This window comes from Podarcis cretensis, assembly GCF_951804945.1.
Source record: "Podarcis cretensis genome assembly, chromosome: 8".
NCBI lineage: Eukaryota > Metazoa > Chordata > Lepidosauria > Squamata > Lacertidae > Podarcis > Podarcis cretensis.
Window position 1 is genome coordinate 57,696,738 of NC_137177.1, and position 18,282 is coordinate 57,715,019.

An 18,282-nucleotide genomic window follows, 5' to 3' on the forward strand; every position below is an offset into this window, starting at 1 on the left:
TTAGGCTGAAAGGCACACTGACTGGCCCAACGCCACTCAGTGAGTTTTCTGGCTGCAGGATACAGAAGGGTGTGTGAGTGTGTATTGAAATGATCCTACCATACAAAGCTAACATTTGCACTTGATGCTCCACCCACTTTTCCCTCTGCCCTTACCCACCACTGGCTTGTGCCCCAGACAGGAATATGGGCCCCAGGCCGAGAAATGTTCTCCACCCCTGCTCTGGTGCTTCCAGCCCTGCTGCCTCCTGTTTTGGCTTCTGGGCATCAGAGCATATTTTGCAACAAGACAAAACACAAGCGTGACTCCTCTGCTGGCTGTGGAGCCAGTGCTGAGTTCATGTTGGTGCCAGCGATGAGCATCCAGCAAATCTGTTGATTTCTCCCTCCAGCGGAAATGCCGCCCAGCTTTCCTCCCAAGCCAGGCTTCAAGCTGTTCGGTAAGATGTTCCATCCTGAAAATGCCGGTTGAGAAGCAGAGAGGAAAAGTCCTGTGATTAACAGGAGAGGCTTAAGGCTTCCAAAGAGGGTTGGCTGAACACACACAAGTGCACACTCATGCATGCTCAGGGCTTTCCTTCTTACAGAAATGTTAAAAGGATCTCTCCTCCTGAATTTCTGATTCCTTCTCCCCTTTCCTGAACTCAGGGGGACAGTAATTGTTTTGTTGTTGTTTTTCCTGAGAGGCTTAATTCTTATCCATAAATTATGGAGTTCCTTCTCCTCTCTGGCTGTTTCAGTCTTAAATTCCTTTCTTGTAACTTCTTGGGATGAGCTTACTAGTGTTTCCCTTTGGCTAGATACCACACAAACACTGCTCCTTCTTCAGCAAAGGTTGAAAGTTTATCGTCAGCTTTTCTCTGCATTGTAAGAGGTCTGAATCACAGGCCTCTGCTGCAAAGCCACAGCTGTGAGTGGAGCAAATGGGAGCTTTCCTCTCCATGCAAACATCAGGCATGGAGGAAGAAGTGTTCTGGACTGGTACCAGAAGGGGACAAAGGGTTAAATCGGCATCCCTGTTTTCCATGCTGGGTCCACTCTGCAACTTATCCCCAATGCACTATTTCCAAAATAAAAAACCATGCAGTCACTGACAAACAGTATGATTTGCACTGCATGCAGTTTGACCCTTAAGCTGAGGTCTTTCCAAGCACTGGCTGCTACCAGAGGTTTTTTAAACTCAAGAGATGGGGAATCTGCAGCCCTTCCAGATGTTGTTGGCTGGCAACTCCCATCAGCCCTGCCCATTGGCCATGCTGGCTGGGACTGATGGCAGTTGGATTACTACTGGGGGGGGGATCTGTTTGTAGCCCACTTGGCCTGGAAAATTGTGAGCATAAAGAGACAAATTTGGGGGTGGCAAAAAGTTCTTTCCTGCAGTTATCATGGGCAGAAAAGAAGCACACATGTGTGGAAAGGGCAAGGAGTAGTGATGTGGTCCGATGAAATTTGTTGCTCTGTCACACCACACCCACAGCTATATTGGTCAAAAAGCCACAGTTCCATGATACAACAGGTACTGCGGTGTGAAAGGAAGATTAGAAAATGGGACGGCAAGACTAGCTTAATAATAAGGGAAACTAACATGATGTTCCCTTTGCTTGAATTCACCCAAAGCAAAAAAGCAGCCAGCCCAGAACCTGGTCACCAGAGCTATTTGAAATGTGCAGCCTCTGCTAACTGGTATTTTCAGAATGAACCAGACATTATACTGAACACACCAAGGTGGGTGCCTGCAATCCCACTTCCCAAATACATTTATATTCAAATAATGTGTGACCAAAGATTCCAGCCAATGCTTAATATATATATGTGGGTTTTTTCCTCTCCTTTTAAAACTCCTGTATCACAGATCTCTGCTCTTAAGCAACAAATATTCTCAAGATGTACAGTTCTCATTCCCGCTTGTGGGACCATATTTATTATAGGATTTTCCCCCTTGGCAATTCAGCCAAAGGTAGTCAGTTGCCTGACATGCAACAGCCTGCTTCTGGCCAAGCTAACACATCGGATTTCACACGGCTGATTATGCTTTTGTCAAAGCTGCAAAAACCAATCTCCCATCCTGTCATAGGTCAGGCGGCTTTGCTTTGTCCAAGGAAGGGGAGCGGATGGAAGAAGCTTCCGGATGACCACAAAAGGTTTGCACAGCAACAAGTGGGTTGCATCCCTTGAAAGCTGCTTCTCTGTGTCATGACAGTGAAGCTCCAGGTTTGAGGTTTCTGCATCAGTAGACCTCCACCCCGACCCATCCATGCGCCTGTGATGTGCTTGCCCTCACAGCATAAGTGGGCCAGGTCAGCAGCTCTTCCAGGAAGCTGCCATGTTAATTTCCCACAATGCCCTTGACACATGACCTCAATCTAAGGCATTGTGGGAAATTAACTTGGTAATTCCAAGACCCATATGACTTGCACAAAAACATTGCTTAATGGAGGGGAAAGTAGGAAGCAGCCTGCACCAAGTCAGCCCATCAGTCCATCTACAAATGCCTCTTCAGAGGTTCAAAGAGAAAGAAGTCATTCCCAGCCCTACCTTGAAATGCCAGATTTACTTAACATTTTGTATATGATGGAAATTGGATCAGTTAGCAGTGGTTTCTGACATATTTTATTTTATTTTATTGCTGGAACAAACACACACACACACACTTGCAAGAAGCTTTCTTCTTAATCTTTTGTCTTTGCATTTCTATTGCTGCATTTCTAAGTTTAATTTAGATTGCAGTCATCATATGCAATATCAATTCTTCCTAGCTATCTGCTTTTCCAAGAATCCCAGCAGAGGGAGGGTTTGGAATCTGGGTGTCCTCCAGTGCCAGACTCAAAAGCACAACCCTTTTCACAATCTACTCTTGGCACAAATTAAGAAACCATCCAAACTGGATTGCTCAGTCATTTAGCGTGACTGCCTATCTAAAGTGGCTACCTCAGAGGCTCGCCTTAAGAGAGGATTCCTTATGAATTCAGTCTATTTCCAGAGTCCGTAACTTTCATTTGACCAGGAAGGCTGTAGTTCTCTGCTAAGCCTTAGTTTACCTCTTTTTCCCTATAGTTAATTGAAATTTCATTAATATGTGTGGTGTGAATATGCACATATTCTTCTAGCCCTACACTGTTGCACAGGCTAAGTACCACAACTGAAATGAATGACCCCTGTGCAGGGTGGGATAGCGGTTAGCGTGTTGGGTTCTGATCTCCCCTCAGTTATGAAGTTCCCTGGGTGACTTAGGACACTTGGCCATCTTTCAGCATAACAGAGGTGTTGTGAGGATAAAATGGGGAGGGTGCAGATGTAGCCATCTTGAGCCTCTTTGAGGAAATGTGAGAATACACACCTAATAAGAAACCTTCCTCTGTGGAGTTTTCCCATAAGGATATAGGAAGGTGCCTTAATACCAGGTGAGATGATCTGCCCAACTGACCCAGTATTGGTTATTCCCATTGCTGCCTGGACTCAACCCATCAGCTTGCAAAGGCTGTGCTGTATCACAGGGTGATGGTGGTCCCTTCCCTGACAGTTCCTAGCAGACCATGCAATATATTAAATAAATCCTTCCTATGGTTTTCTTTGTTACACTGCCAAGATCTTGCAGGAGCAGCAGCTAGATGCAAAACAGGTTAGGAAGTATAATATTTAATCTGTTACTGTGCATTATGCTTCATCTATCAAACAGAGTGTGAACGAACCCAGCTCTCTGTTTAATGAATGCATTCTGAAAGAATTCGGATCCCGCAGAAGTGCATATTTTGTAAAGCTGTCTGGCTATGATGAATCGGAACGATGCAGCTTATTATTAATTAAACCCAAAGATCAGCGAGGCTGGTGATGGCTCTTTGCATACACTCTTCACTTCAGTGAGTCCTACTGTTTATTTCCCAGCCCTTCTAATGAAATGCCAGAATTGCTGCATATTATTATGTTTCCCCATTAACAAATAAATTTGAATGGATCCATCCTAAATATTTCGGGGGGGGGGAATATCTTCATTACAGAAGAAAAACATCAGGCAATTAGCCTGGAGGATGCTGCAGGTGACACAGTTGTGACATCATTAACCAGCTCACATGTATAAGATTTGCAAAAACAAATTTCTCTGCTTCCCACCTTTCTAAAGAATTTTAACGGGGTTTTTTTGAGTGAATATAGATGTATTATTTGAAAGAGCATTAATCACGGTGAGATCTTTAACTGCAGTGTGAAGCCAACTTAACTGTGGCCTTGGAACTTCCAACATACATAGCACAGGGTCAAATGCTGCATCAGCCACTGATGTCCCACTGGTGAGTCAGACAGGCAGCCCATGTTTAAAATATATATTTAACAGCACAGGCTACCAACTTCAGTAAAATATTGGGGTGGGTGGGCAGGTAAGCCCCGCCCTGCAATATTGATCACCTGACACAGTGCACACACGCCATTTGAATGGCAATGCCCATCAACTTTGGGAGGGGTGGCCTCCTCAAATATTTTATTGGGGGGGGGGACAAAGACCCCTTAGCCCCTAGGAGTTGGCTCCTATATAACAGCACATCCTAGGAACATTCAATCACTCCCTGCTGGTGTGGAATAATGAGGCAAATTTTACTCCTCCTCAAATTAAACTAAGATGTCGGAAAACCTCTACCCCTCCAGCACGTCAGATATGCCCCCCCCCCACAAAGCCTCAAGTGACTCTGTTCTATGCTGATGACGAATTTACCTCTGCCCATCTCAAAATGCTCCACTTCTACACACTGCAAGGAAGTGTCAAGAGTGGATGACTTTTTAATACAGAATGACCACAAATGTTTCTTCTCTGTGCTTGTTCAGTGCCATTATTCAGGTTGTTATAATCACCACCATCTTTATTAAGGGCACGTAGGCTTCACCCTTTAGCCAAAAAATGCTCTAATATGGTTCCTGCCTTCAGCCTCACAATCTAAAAAAGACACAAGGATAGGGTGGCTCCTGCCACACAGTTCTTCTTTCGAGCAGTTGACTTGACTGCAGTTACGATCCTCTTCCCTCCCTGATATCAGTGGCTGTTCTCACTATCTCACCATCCCACTACCACCACTCCCAGGAGCAGAGATTGTGACAGTGTACAAACCAGGAGAGTAAGACACCAAAATGTTGGTGAAAAACGGGGGCGTGGGGATTCAAATCAGTTTATAATGGCTCCATGGTCAACAGTTGATTTGTTCTACCAGGTGTAAATTTTGACTCAGTTTAAAAATGCCTTTTATTTTTCTCTTTCTTCCTTGGTGGCGCTCTCTCTCTCCCCCTCCCCCCCAATTCCCATGTTTCCAGAAGGTCATTTCATTTTTCATTCTCCTTCTCTGAGCAGATCTCTTTTCTTTAATTTTATTTAATTGATGATAACTAATTGGCTCCCACTTTGGGGAAAAGTGCCATTAGAGCCTGCTGGGTTTTTAATTTTTCCGCCTTCCTAAGTAGCATCTAAGGTGGAGGTCTGGAAATTAAAACCTCTTTTCTTTTCTTTTCTTTTCTTTTCTTTTCTTTTCTTTTCTTTTCTTTTCTTTTCTTTTCCTTTTTTAAAGGTAATATTACGGTGAAGGTTATTAACTTACTTGTGAGCTCCATATTTTGCTTCTCAGATACTCCTCTCTTTCACTTTGAGTACTAGCTGCTGCTATGAGCCCCTTTTGTGTAAGAACGTGTCCCTATATAGGGAAGTTCCAGGAGGCTGGGCTCCATTCATTTGGGTCTAAACAGAGACAACATTTAGACAATGCCTTTGAATACCAGTTGGTGGGAATCACAGATGGGCTGAGTGCTGCTGAGTTCATCTCCTGCTTGAGTGCTTCCTATAGACATGTGGTTGGCCACAGAATGCTAGACTAGATGGGACATCGGCCTGATCCAGCAAGCTCCCCTTATCTTCTTATGCTTGGATCAAGAAGAGCTATACTGAACAAGACACAAGCAGGAATGCAAGAGACTCACCGTGCTGCTACCTGAACTGGGCAGTGCTGGTGGGCAGGGATGCCTGAATGTGTGTTGGAGAAGATCTCTCATTCTCAAAAAAAGGTGCTTAAAAGTCAAGTGGCCAAGGGTCCTACTTTATAGAAGACAGTCCTCTGTTTGAAGGAATCCTTTACTTGAAGAGTTGTCCTGTCCATGTCCAGTTTAAAGATAAGGAACCACAAGAAGGAAGATGTGGGGCGGGACTTGAACTTGCCCAGTTGGGGGGGGGGAGCTTGTGGGTGGGGGCAGGGGCTTATCCTTCTATTCTATTGCAGACGTGCTTCCAAGTAAGCCTGCATTTTTTGCTATTGCGGATTACGAGAACAGTATGCGCTCTCCCACCTATGGTGCTGATGATGGGAAAATTTCCCCCACTTTCAGTTTCAAAACAAAAAAAAGCCCTTTCTGGTGCGGATGAGTTTCTGTCTCGAGTGAAGCTTTTGTGTTGCCCTCCAGCGCCACCTTGCTGCCCATCGCAGTATCGTTTATTGCTTTTTCAAAAGGCTCCTTCAATTCTTCGGTTTCTGCTCTCCGCCACCAGGAACTCTTTCCCGCGAAAGGAAGCCCTTGGACCACCCTCTCCCTCCCCAAACTGGCCCTGCAAGACAAGCAGTCCCACTTGCTCCCACTTGCATCTCCTGTGACGGTTCTCCTCGTGTCTCTTTATTGCAACCTCCCTTACAACACCCCTGTGAGGTAGGATAAGCTCAGGTGTAACTGGTCCAGTGAGACTCACAGCAGTGAAATCTGTACCTGGTTCTCCCTGGTGATGGGCCAATGCTATAACCTCCATCTCTCTCTCTCTTTCCTCTTTATATCCCACTCAGAGCCATGGAGATTGAGTGTGCTGTATGCAATCATGGTGAGAAATATATTCAGAAAAAATCCAGGTCAAGCTTGAGGCAAGGATGATGTTTGGCTATTGAATATTAGGCATTCTTGGAGTGGAGAGACCTGGGTTCAAACCCATGCCAAGCTATGACACTCACGAGGTGTCCTTTGGCCCAGTCTCTATCTCTGAGCATAACCTGCCAATGACCTGCAGTCCTGCCTCTAAATCAGAGCTTCCCAAACTTGGGTCTCCAGCTGTTTCTTTGGACTACATCTCCCATCACCCCTAGCTAGCAGGATCAGTGGTAAAGAATGAAATGATGGGAACTGTAGTCCAAAAACAGCTGGAGACCCGAGTTTGGGGAAACCCTGCTCTAAAGGATTGATTCCTTCTTCACTTGCCATGCAAATGGGCCTTTTTATAGCCCCATTGTAAAGCCCACCCACCTCACACCCTTCCTGGGGTCCTGGATCATGCTCTACTCCCTGCTACGTTTTTGGAGATAGGCAGGTAACATTCAGCAACGTCTAAGCGAATTACTAGAATCAGACAGGAGCTAAATCACAACATTTTCCCAACAGGATCCCCATCAGTCCTTGCTGGAAGATGGTATTTACGTCCTCAGTAAAATGTTCCTTTGCAGATGAGCAATTGTTACCCTAACCACTGCAAAGTGGTCTCTGGATCTATTTTAAGCTGCATAATGTACTATTCAATATCCTTTTGATTATGGCAGAGATTTGAGCCTTTACTTGAAGAGCATGTCCCTGTGTGTAAGTTTTGTTGATGTGAGTACTGCAAATGTATTATTTACGACAGAGAAGAGTCCCCACCCCCACCCCCGCTGCCTCCTTTCGCTGTTTAAGGCAGCGCAGGTGCTTTTTCCAAGACCCTTTGCTGTGTCTCAGGAATGACTACAGCTCCACCTAGTGGGAAAGCATGTGGGCATTTTTCTACATCCTGTTATCATCAGTCTCTTACGGCAAAGGTTCCCCATGTTTTAAAATGGATCTTGTTTGTGCATATGTAAGGCTTGTTCTTTTTAGGAAGCAGAAAATGGAGGGTGCTGTATATTTTGAAGTGAGCTCAAGGAGATTTAGCAACAGCTCTGAAAGGTTCCCACTGCCTGATATTGTTTATTAGAAGAAGCAAAAATAAGCCACACCTCAGTGGGACTCCAAATGCTTGCAGACATCCCCCGACTCTTAAAAAGGAATCTTCTGTATCTAGGGCAGATTCCAAACTCATCAAAAGCCTTAGCACACAGCAGAATAGACTTGATAATAACAGAAAGTGGGATGGTCCCAGTGCAGATAGAATAATAGAATTGTAGATTTGGAAGGAGATCTCTGCTTGAAAATCTCTAATGAAGGAGAGTCGACAATCTCCTGAGGGAGTCTCTTCCACTGTTAAACAGCTCTTACCATCAGAAAGTTATTCCTGATGTTTAGTAGGAATCTCCTTTCTTGTAACTTGAAGCCATGGTTCGAGTCCTACCTTCCAGAGCAGGAGAAAACAAGCTTGATCCATCTTCCATGTGTCAGCCCTTGAGATATTTAAAGATGGCTATCAAATCTCCTCTCAGTCTCCTCTTTAAGAGGCTAAACACACTCAATGCCTTCAAGCGTTCTTCATAAGGCTTGGTTTTCAGACAGCTGTTGCAGCAAAAAACAACCACCACAATGCAGTGGTGTGGCTAACTTCTTGCACTTCAGATGTTGCTGGACTACAGCTACCATCATCCCTGACTAGTAGTCATGACAATCAGGGCTGATAGGATCTGGAATCCAACATCATCTGGAAGACCACATTCCCCAACTCTACTCCAGAGGAAGAGTGGGTACCACTGCCTTCACTCTGATTGGTTCCAGGGCAAGGCTTCCAATGCTTCCAATGAAGAAAAATGTATGATGTTGGCACAAGCTATGGCATCTTGTAGGAGTGCTGTTGCCACTGGTGTTAAGTTTGCTACCAGACTTACACCCTTTCACAGCCCCCTCTCCCAATGTACCAAAGTGTTCTTGGGTTTCTTTGCTTAAATTGAAGTTATAGCAGAGTTTAAAGCTTGGAAGCTGAAACTATCCAGTCCCACCACCAGCTGTTGTGTTTCATTCTCATGACAGCAACATTGCTTTAAAAAGGTTAATAAAACACACAAAAGTCCCACCGGTAAAAGGGAGAAAAGGTTCTTTACCTGCTTCTTCTTCATATTTACAAGAATGGCTTTGGATTCTAAACTCACATGGTGGGAGCTAGTTCCATGGATGCCTCATCCAGGAGAGAAAGAGTGATAGATGATAGATAGATAGATAGATAGATAGATAGATAGATAGATAGATGATAGATGATGATAGATAGATAGATAGATAGATAGATAGATAGATAGATAGATGATAGATGAGAGAGAGAGAGAGAGAGAGAGAGAGAGAGAGAGAGAGAGATGATAGATATAGATAGATGATAGATGATAGATAGATAGATAGATAGATAGATATAGATAGATAGATGATAGATGAGAGAGAGAGAGAGATAGATAGATAGATGATAGATAGATAGATAGATAGATAGATAGATAGATAGATAGATGATAGATATAGATAGATATAGATAGATGATAGATGATAGATGATAGATGATAGATAGATAGATATAGATAGATAGATAGATGATAGAGAGAGAAAGAGAGAGAGAGAGAGAGAGAGAGAGAGAGAGAGAGAGAGAGATGATAGATAGATAGATAGATAGATAGATAGATAGATAGATAGATAGATAGATGGATGATAGATAGATATATGATAGATAGATAGATAGATAATAGATGATATAGAGATATAGATATAGATATAGATATAGATATAGATATAGATATAGATATAGATATAGATATAGATAGATGAGAGAGAGAGAAGGAGAGAGAGTGTGTGTTTTGCAAGGAACCACAAAGTGTATTTATCCCTATCTGTTGGTTTCGGCCCTGCCCTCTGCTGAATGGAGGCATGCAAGTTTGCTTAAAATCAACAAATGTCACCTTCAACTTTGCTGCATGCTAAAGCTTTTCTTTGCAGGGCATTTAGCTCAGCTCTGTTTATTAACAATATACCCACGACCTAACCATGTTGACTCTTGCTCTTGTTGTTGTCAGTCCCCCACCCCACCCCCGCCATCTCATTAAGTTTTTCAGATAGAGGGTTAAAAACAAAAACTTCACAAGTCATTGCATTCATAGGAGGATCCCTCTCTCACACACAGACACCATCCTTTAAATCTCCTTCTCCTTTGTGGCAAAATGCAAAAGAGGATATAATCTGTTGGGGAGCCTGAATCTGAGAATTGGCCTCCTGAGGTTTGATCATGGTGCTGGAGATGAATGGAGATGTATCAACTCTGGCATCTCAAAGCTATGCAATTTGCTGTGGGAGAGAGGAAGGACCGGTGGATTCAGTGGAGGATGGGACAGAGACCTTTCAGTTTCTATTAGGGATGGGGATTCAGCCAAGCAGGCAGGAATAACTCCGCAAGTCCAAGAACGAAAACAAGGACTGCAGGTTCGAGAAGAAAGACCCGTTATAAAGACTGAAAGAGCCAGTTGCCATCACCTGTAGGATACAGTCCCATTAAAAATGAGGATTCTCAGGAGGAAACTTCCCAGGTGAAGAGAGACAGGCATGCACAAACACCTTTGCTGCATCATTATTTTTTTTACCTACCACCATGCAATTTGGGGAAAACACTGCCTCTGCCAGTGTAAAGTAAAACCTGTCAGTGCCCATGGTACCTTCCCAATTCTCCTACTGCAGATGCTATTTGCACCCACCTTTTTTATTAAAAAAAAAAGGTTTTAAATTAACATTTAAATTATTTTCAATCCTTTCCTTGACTACATTTCCCTAATAATCATTTCTTTCATGATTGCGTCCCTCTCCTTATAATTGTAGCATCCCTCCCACTTTCTTTTGATTTCCTTTGATGCTCATTTCTCCCTCCATTCTTTCTTCAGTGAAGCTTAGCCCTCCTCTTGCCCTCTGGATCTAACTCCCTTCCACAGGTTAGTAGCTATTGATCCAACCATTCTTTTTCATCTTGCTTCAGAAATTATTAAAGAGACTGCTGCTTTTCCCTATCAGCAGCCTCTTGGACTTCAGTTTTGTCCTATTCCTAGGTCAATTGTTTAACTCCCTTTTCTTCTCATGCTTTCCCATCTTATCTTTTTCTCTCTAACTCATTCCTCCTTCTGAAAGGCATTTGTTTGCCTTCTGTGAGGGCAGGAAGCAGCTACTCATGATTGTCATATGATTTCTTGTTTCAGAGCCAACGTGTTCTAGTGGGTAAAGCATTGAACTAGTACCCAGGAGACCAGGGTTCAAATCCCCACTCATCCATGAAGCTCACTGGGTGACCTTAGGCCAGTCACTGTGCCTTTCAGCCTAAGCTACCTCACAGGTTTCTTGTGGGGATTAAATGAGGAGGGGTAGAACCATGTTTGCCACTTGGAGCTCCTTGGAGAAAAAAGTGGGCTATAAATACATAAAATAAAATAACACCTGAACAAATCATAAGCATGGGTGTGCCAGAGGGTGAATGCTGAGGTGAAGGCTAGGGAAGGGAAACATTCTGGCCCATATCATAGATGCAAAAGGGGCAGAAGGCCACAATGGTTGTCCCAGACTGAGACAGGATTTTGGATCTAAGGAAGGAAAAAGGGAATGGGAGTACAAGAGCAAGAGAATCTTGTTTGGATGAAGCTATAGAACAGAGGGTGACAGCAGCCACGAAATTAAAAGACGCCTGCTTCTTGGGAGAAAAGCAATGACAAACCTAGACAACATTTTAAAAAGTAGAGACATCACCTTGCCAACAAAGGTCCGTATAGTAAAAGCTATGGTTGTCCCAGTAGTGATGTATGGAAGTGAGAGCTGGACCATAAAGAAGGCTGATCGCTGAAGAATTGATGCTTTTGAGTTCTGGTGCTGAAGGAGACTCTTGAGAGTCCAATGGACTGCAAGAAGAACAAACCTATCCATTCTTAAGGAAATCAGCCCTGAGTGCTCACTGGAAGGACAGATCATGAAGCTGAGGCTCCAATACTTTGGCCACCTCATGAGAAGAGAAGACTCCCTGGAAAAGACCCTGATGTTGGGAAAGATGGAGAGCACAAGGAGAAGGGGACGACAGAGGACGAGATGGTTGGATAGTGTTCTCGAAGCTACCAGCATGAGTTTGACTAAACTGCGGGAAGCAGTGGAAGACAGAAGTGCCTGGCGTGCTCTGGTCCATGGGGTCACGAAGAGTCGGACACGACTAAATGACTAAGCAACAACAACAAAAGGCTAGTAGATAGCTATGAGCTCATTCACGCTCAAAATAGCCTTCTGGAATGACTCCACTGTGACTGCACCACTTCAAATTTCAGTTGCATATTACAGGTATAAGCCCTTCTTTTTTTTCAGTAGAGCACAGTAAGAGCCTCTCCAACCAGGGAACTAATTACCTAAAGGAGTTGTCACAGGTGTAGTGGTCTGAGGTTACAGGGTGTTGAAGATATGTTGCCACAGGGTCCCTGTTTCTAGCATCCTAGAGCCACCCAATAGGCATGAAATTGGAGCTTTTTATCCACTTAGGTCTTCTCATCCTTTGTGAGGTCTTCTCACCCTTTGTGAGGCAGTGGAAGACAGAAGTGCCTGGCGTGCTCTGGTCCATGGGGTCACGAAGAGTCGGACATGACTAAACGACTAAACAACAACATAGAACAGAGAGGAAACAAAAGGGAATTGCTATGAACTCCTCAGCCCCTTCAGGATCCAGCATGATTTGGCAGCCCCAAATGGACCAGAAAGAGGAGGAAGACCCATTGGCCCATCTAGCTCAGTATTGTCTACACTGGGTGGTAGCAGCAGTCCAGGAGGTTGCCCCCCCCCGGGCCGTCTGCAGAAACCAGACTCTGAATACCCATTTCCATACAGATCATTTTGAGTGGAGTCGTATTCTCCTGCCAGGGAAAAGAACGCTGGTGGCCGTGGTCCAATCCGCAACAAATTGCCTTTGTTCTTCCAATTAATTTTGCCTTCCACTTAGTGTGCAGCACATGTATAATTAGCTCTCCGAAATGAGAGGGAAATGTTGTTCTGGAAAAAAGCGTATGAAATACCCCAAAGAGACCGTCCAGCCGGCTCTCCCCAGTGTTCTCCATCATATCTGTTACCACTTTAATTACCAGCGAGCTGCCTTGTTTAAAGTTATTTTATGGATGAGGCCTTCCCCACTATTAGGAAAGCCGCAATGTAGAAAAGTGGTGGGAAGTGTCACAGAAACTGCATTTTTCTGTATGGATCTGGCATTGTGCATGTGCTCCCTTTAGCTGGGTCAGAAAACCCTGTGGTGTGAATGTCTGGATATAACATCCTTGCAGTTTGTGGGCGTGGGGAAAGAAATCAAAACATAAAACGTTTCTATTTGGAAAAACTTTGGCTAGCGTTTTCAAGTGTTTTACTTGAAAACTCAAGCAGACCAGTTATTCCCTACCTTTTAACATGCAGTACATCTGCTATATAGGCACTGTGGTGTAGTAGTTGGACTAGGATCTGGGAAAACAGGGTTTGAATCCTCACTCAGTCATGAAGCTCATTCAGTGACCTTGGACCAGTCACTGTCCCTCACTCTAACCTACTTCATGGGATTTATGTGAGGGTAAAATGAGGATAAGGAGAACCATGTACACCACCTTGAGTTTGTCCTCCTCTATCCTCCCCATCAGAATGCCAAGTTAACCCAGTTTCTGCACCAATGAAAGCTGCATTCTAACAGCCGCAGATTTTGCCTGTAATTCTGGGAGCTATGTGCTGCTCATGTCTCCTAATCTAAGACTCTAACTCTTTCAGTTTCCTTGATTCAATTCTCTCAGTTGCAGCAAGGTCTAGAGAACATCTCAAAAACATCCATTCTTCCCCCACTTCTGCTCTCATTGTCAATTGTCAGTCTAACAACTGTTTTAAACACAAACACACTCCCCCATGTCCAACTGACTGGTACAAATTTATGGGAATTTAGGACTAATGTTAGCTTTCTCTCAGATTCCCTTTTGTCCTCTTCTTATAAAAGGTTTTCAGAATTTTCTCGACTACATCTTTGTTAATAATCTCACTTCTGATTTTATGCTGCCTGCTTTTAAACTGGCTGGATACATATTTACTACAGTCTTCCTCAACCTGGTGCACTCCAGATATTTCAAAGTAGCACTCTCATCAGCCCTGGACAGCTCAGCTTAGCTAACTGGGACTGATGGGAGTTGGAATGGGGGTTACCAATGTTGTGCCTTCCAGATGCTGTTAAACTACAGTTCTCATGTTGGCTGGGGCTGATGGGAGCTGTAGTCCAACATCTGGAGGGCGTCACATTGTCCACCCTAAACTAGAAGATGACAAATTAGATGAGGTTTCATTTGCTACATATATATTTCACCTTCATCCAGTGGCATTCAGGGTTACTAAAGCAAACACAATCTTTAAAGAGTAGATTGGTGGCCTCTTTAGATCTAGATGTTGTGGGACTCCAACTCCTATCAGCTTCAGCTACCATGGCCAATGATCAGGAATGATGAGAGCTAGGGGTTCAACAATGTCTGGAGGGCACAGCATTGGTTATCCCAGTTTTAGATACTGATGCAGCCTACTCTAGTGATTCCCTCTCACAATGGAACAATCACAAGTTCTTTTTAAGCTCCTGATCATTCCTGTATCACCACATCCTTACCTGCCCCATGTCACATATGATGTCAGATATGGGGTGGGTAGATGTGATTGTGGGAAAACAGCTACGGATCAGGATCCGTGCCAGGCCAGATTGGCCTACTGTCTGGAGTCTCCCTATCTTTATCCTAGAGCTCTATGGCCTGTTCTGCCTTCCCTCAGGGTATCCTGTGTCCTGGCTCCTATTTGAAGATCATTGACTTACAGCATAATTGTAGCCAAGGTGTTTATTCCAGAATCCATTATAATGCCCAGATGTAGATCAGACTACAGGGTACACAATTCAGAAGTTCATAGCAGAGCTCTAGGATACATGGCTGGTGTAAGACATTAGTGTAAGACATTGTCTCAGCATTTGACATGCCCCATGAGCTCCCCCTTTGAAGAGTGGGGAGCCTTGAAAGAGTGCAAGCAAACAAGTGCTCCTGCAAGTAGGCTGGACTTGCTCATGCTGGCGCAGCCAAGCACTGCATCCTTGCAAAGTTGATAAATTTGGTTCACTGTCTGATCCAACCTCAGCACCTCCTCAGAGGTGTGGTGCACTTCTATGATGAGAGGCAGTGCCAAAGACAAGTCAGGTAGCTGCTCCTCAGTTCTCAGGATGTCTGATGGTACCTTTATTTGACAACTGGCTCAGTCCCTCCCTGGTGTACAGATCAATATCTCTCAAACCATTGGGCCCCACTTCAAGATCCACTTCCATGGCCTCATTGTTCTGCTCAGCCCTATGAAGTTGTTTCCATGGGACTAATGACACCCAAAAATTTAAGTTACCCCTGGAAAATTGGCTGCCACGACAGTATTTTCTGTCCTTTGGTGGGCTTATTAGAAGCCGATAGCATAAGCTAAGTTGATGTACACCTTCCTGACTTTTCCTACTAAAAGGAGGTTCACATCCCATTATTATTGTTTTGCCACTTTGCAGAGTTCATTCTGCTTCTATAAGCTGCTGAAGAGCACAACAATTTATGCAAAACAACAACAGCCCCAAAGCAAAGAAAAACAACAACAAAGAGTTTGAGTGCAAATTTGTTTCCTCCACAGAATTTTATGCAGACAACAGAATCCACCTCTCCATGCCATTATAATCTGAGTATCCTTGGACTAGCTTTTTTATGACAACACAGACCACAAACTGTAAAGCAAGAGAGTGGAAGAGACATAATTGCGCACTATCATTACTGAGCACTAAATGAACCCCATGGAGCATAATGCAGAGAAGCATACTTCCTCATGGTGCATTTAGTTCCCCAGGGGGGTCTGTTAAGTACTTTGTAGTTCTCTTCGCCAGCCTGAAAAGAAGCCACCACTGGGAGTAGAGCTTAATGTCCAAATTCCCAAATCATTTAGAGCAAGAAATATGTTCACGCTTGACTCATGGGGAAGCAGAAATGTACATATCAGAATTCAGGATGGGATGCCAGATAAACAGATAACAACTAAAGAGTCTCCAGTGCCTTTTATCAACCAGGCCGCATATATGATTTATGGATAACTAGCGATAAAACGTTAAGGGAGTTTTGCTCTGGAAGCAAAGGTATTTTGGCCAAGGAGGAGCTGTCCAGTGCTGAAATCCAGGCAATTGTTTATAGCCTAAACAAAAGCAACCTCACTCTACTCGTGGCCCTCCACGTTTTGTGGAACTACAACACCCATCAGCCCCAGGCAGCATAGCTAATGGCAAGATATTATGGGAGGTGTAGCCCAACATCATATGAAAGAAATCTGACCTAGAGCATTGGCACTGAAGAAAAAGGGCGGTAGGAGGGGAGGTAGGAGACAATGCAGCTCTGAGCCTTTTTCATCTGCTAGAGCTCCGGGATAATTGATGGGCCCCTTTTCTTGTGACAAATGATCCATGACCCATTATCACCCCCACAAAGAGCAGCAGCAGTGTTTGTGTGTGTGTTTGTGTGTGTAATTATATGAAATGTATTAAGATCTGTGTAACTGCTATCCTATGCCTACTGTGAGTCAGCTCAACTGAACTCAGTGATGCTTATGTCTGATAAGTCATAGTTTTAACAAGAGATCTGTGGCTTGCCGAGGTCCAGTATAACCTCTCATGTAAACATGTTACCATTTACATTGTTAGGGTGAAAGCAGGGACCTCATTAAAAAAAAGAGGAAAGAAGCAACCAACCTATGCTTGATTTCTCCCCTCATTCTTTGACTTGCTTGTTATGTTAACCTGTCACAAGAAACTCAAAAGCCTTGTTATCACCTCAATTCATTTGCTGATATCAGTGCACTAGCTTAGAGGACACAGGGTAGGCTATGTAGCACACACAGCTCTGCTCTCCTACGCCTTACCCTGCTGCCCATCCCCAGTATCTACTGCCTTTGGCAGCTGCCTCACTCTGCCTAATGGTTGGGTTGGCTCAGCTCAGAGTTTAGGCAAATTGTTTCAAGTTCAGAGGCTAGTAGCCCCTCCGCTGCTCCTTGAGAAGCTTTGCACAGAGGCCTTTCTCATTTTGCCTGGAGGGAGGGTTTCATCACAACCGTGCAAGGCCCACTCATGGTTGCTGCAGGAAACATCTAAGAGGTAGGGTTATAATCTCGTCCTGGTTGTCTGCTGTTGCCTCTTTTGAATCACAGCCCAGATATGGCGGCTGCTTCCTTTTCAGTACTCTTCTTCCCCTGTCCTTCATCTTTCACATGATTTAATTTCAAAAGAGCCACAGAGAGAGAGAGATCACAGCAAGCCCCAAGCCCCTTCGGAGCAAAGCAGAGGTTCAAACGGTGGCGTACAGAAGGATTTGTTGAGCCCTGTTCACTTCCTTAATGGTAAACACACTGCCTAGTTTAATGATCACATTTCAAATCCACATGTGGCCCATTAAAGTGGTAACATCAAAGCTTCAGTGTAAGAAGGCAACAAGATAAATAATTGGAACAGACTCTGTTTTTTTTATTAAAAACAAGAAACAGGGACATTGTGCACTAGAGGGCAGTATCTGCCATAAAACTGCAATCTGGATTTATGCTTCTAGAGGATGAGAAACATAAAATCAGCTATGGCCAAACTCCAAGGAGAGGAAAACAGATGTCCCTTTGTGCCAGGAACCAGAACTGTCATAGGAAGATAGGAAACAGCCTCAGCCCAAGTCAGGCTACTGAAACACCTGGCTTGGTATTGTCTATACTGACTCACAGTGGTCCTCCAGGATTTCAGGCAAGGATCTCTCCAAGCCCTACTTGGAGATCACAAAGGGTAGATCAGGTTAATATGTCAACAGAGCTGGATCACCCATCAGGTGAGCAGGTGAGTTTTAAGCAGGTGCCTAAATGTCAGTCATGAAGGCTTCCGCCTATTCATTGGAAACACATTCCAGGAACTGGTGCTGCCACACTAAAGGTCCTACTCTTAGTGTAGCATACAAATTTGCTAATAAGAAAGGATGGCAACCAGTCATGGAAGAACAATGCCAAGGGAATTTGAGTGCAATTAAAAAGCAAACAAATTTAAATCAATCTATGCTTTCCAAATTGAGGGTTTAGATGACCCTCTCCTCCCCAGTTGTGGTTGCTTTTCAACATAGGAATGTTAAAATAAAAGCTGCCAGTGTGGTGTAGTGGCTAGAGTGTTGGACTAAGACCAGGGATGCCAGGGTTCAAATTCTCATTCAACCATGCAGCTCATTTGGTGAGACAGATTCTTAAGTTTAACCTCCCATGGTTCTTGTGAGCATAAAATGGGGAGGGAGAAAGCAAAGCACACTAACTTGAACTCCTTGAA

The 18,282-nt window shown here is 44.1% G+C and overlaps 2 long non-coding RNA genes across 2 annotated transcripts; one reads left to right on the forward strand and one right to left on the reverse strand.

Moving 5' to 3' along the window:
- Positions 1–6,598: 6,598 nt before the first annotated feature.
- LOC307223121 lies at positions 6,599–14,760 on the reverse strand. The gene is made up of 2 exons (XR_013841957.1): positions 14,548–14,760; positions 6,599–6,749 (listed from the first exon to the last, which is right to left on the reverse strand). It is a non-coding gene; the product is annotated as an uncharacterized lncRNA (long non-coding RNA).
- A 111-nt stretch (positions 14,761–14,871) lies between these two features.
- On the forward strand, positions 14,872–15,987 carry LOC307223276. Its single transcript, XR_013842061.1, has 2 exons — positions 14,872–15,121; positions 15,588–15,987. It is a non-coding gene; the product is annotated as an uncharacterized lncRNA (long non-coding RNA).
- The last annotated feature ends 2,295 nt before the right edge of the window (positions 15,988–18,282 follow it).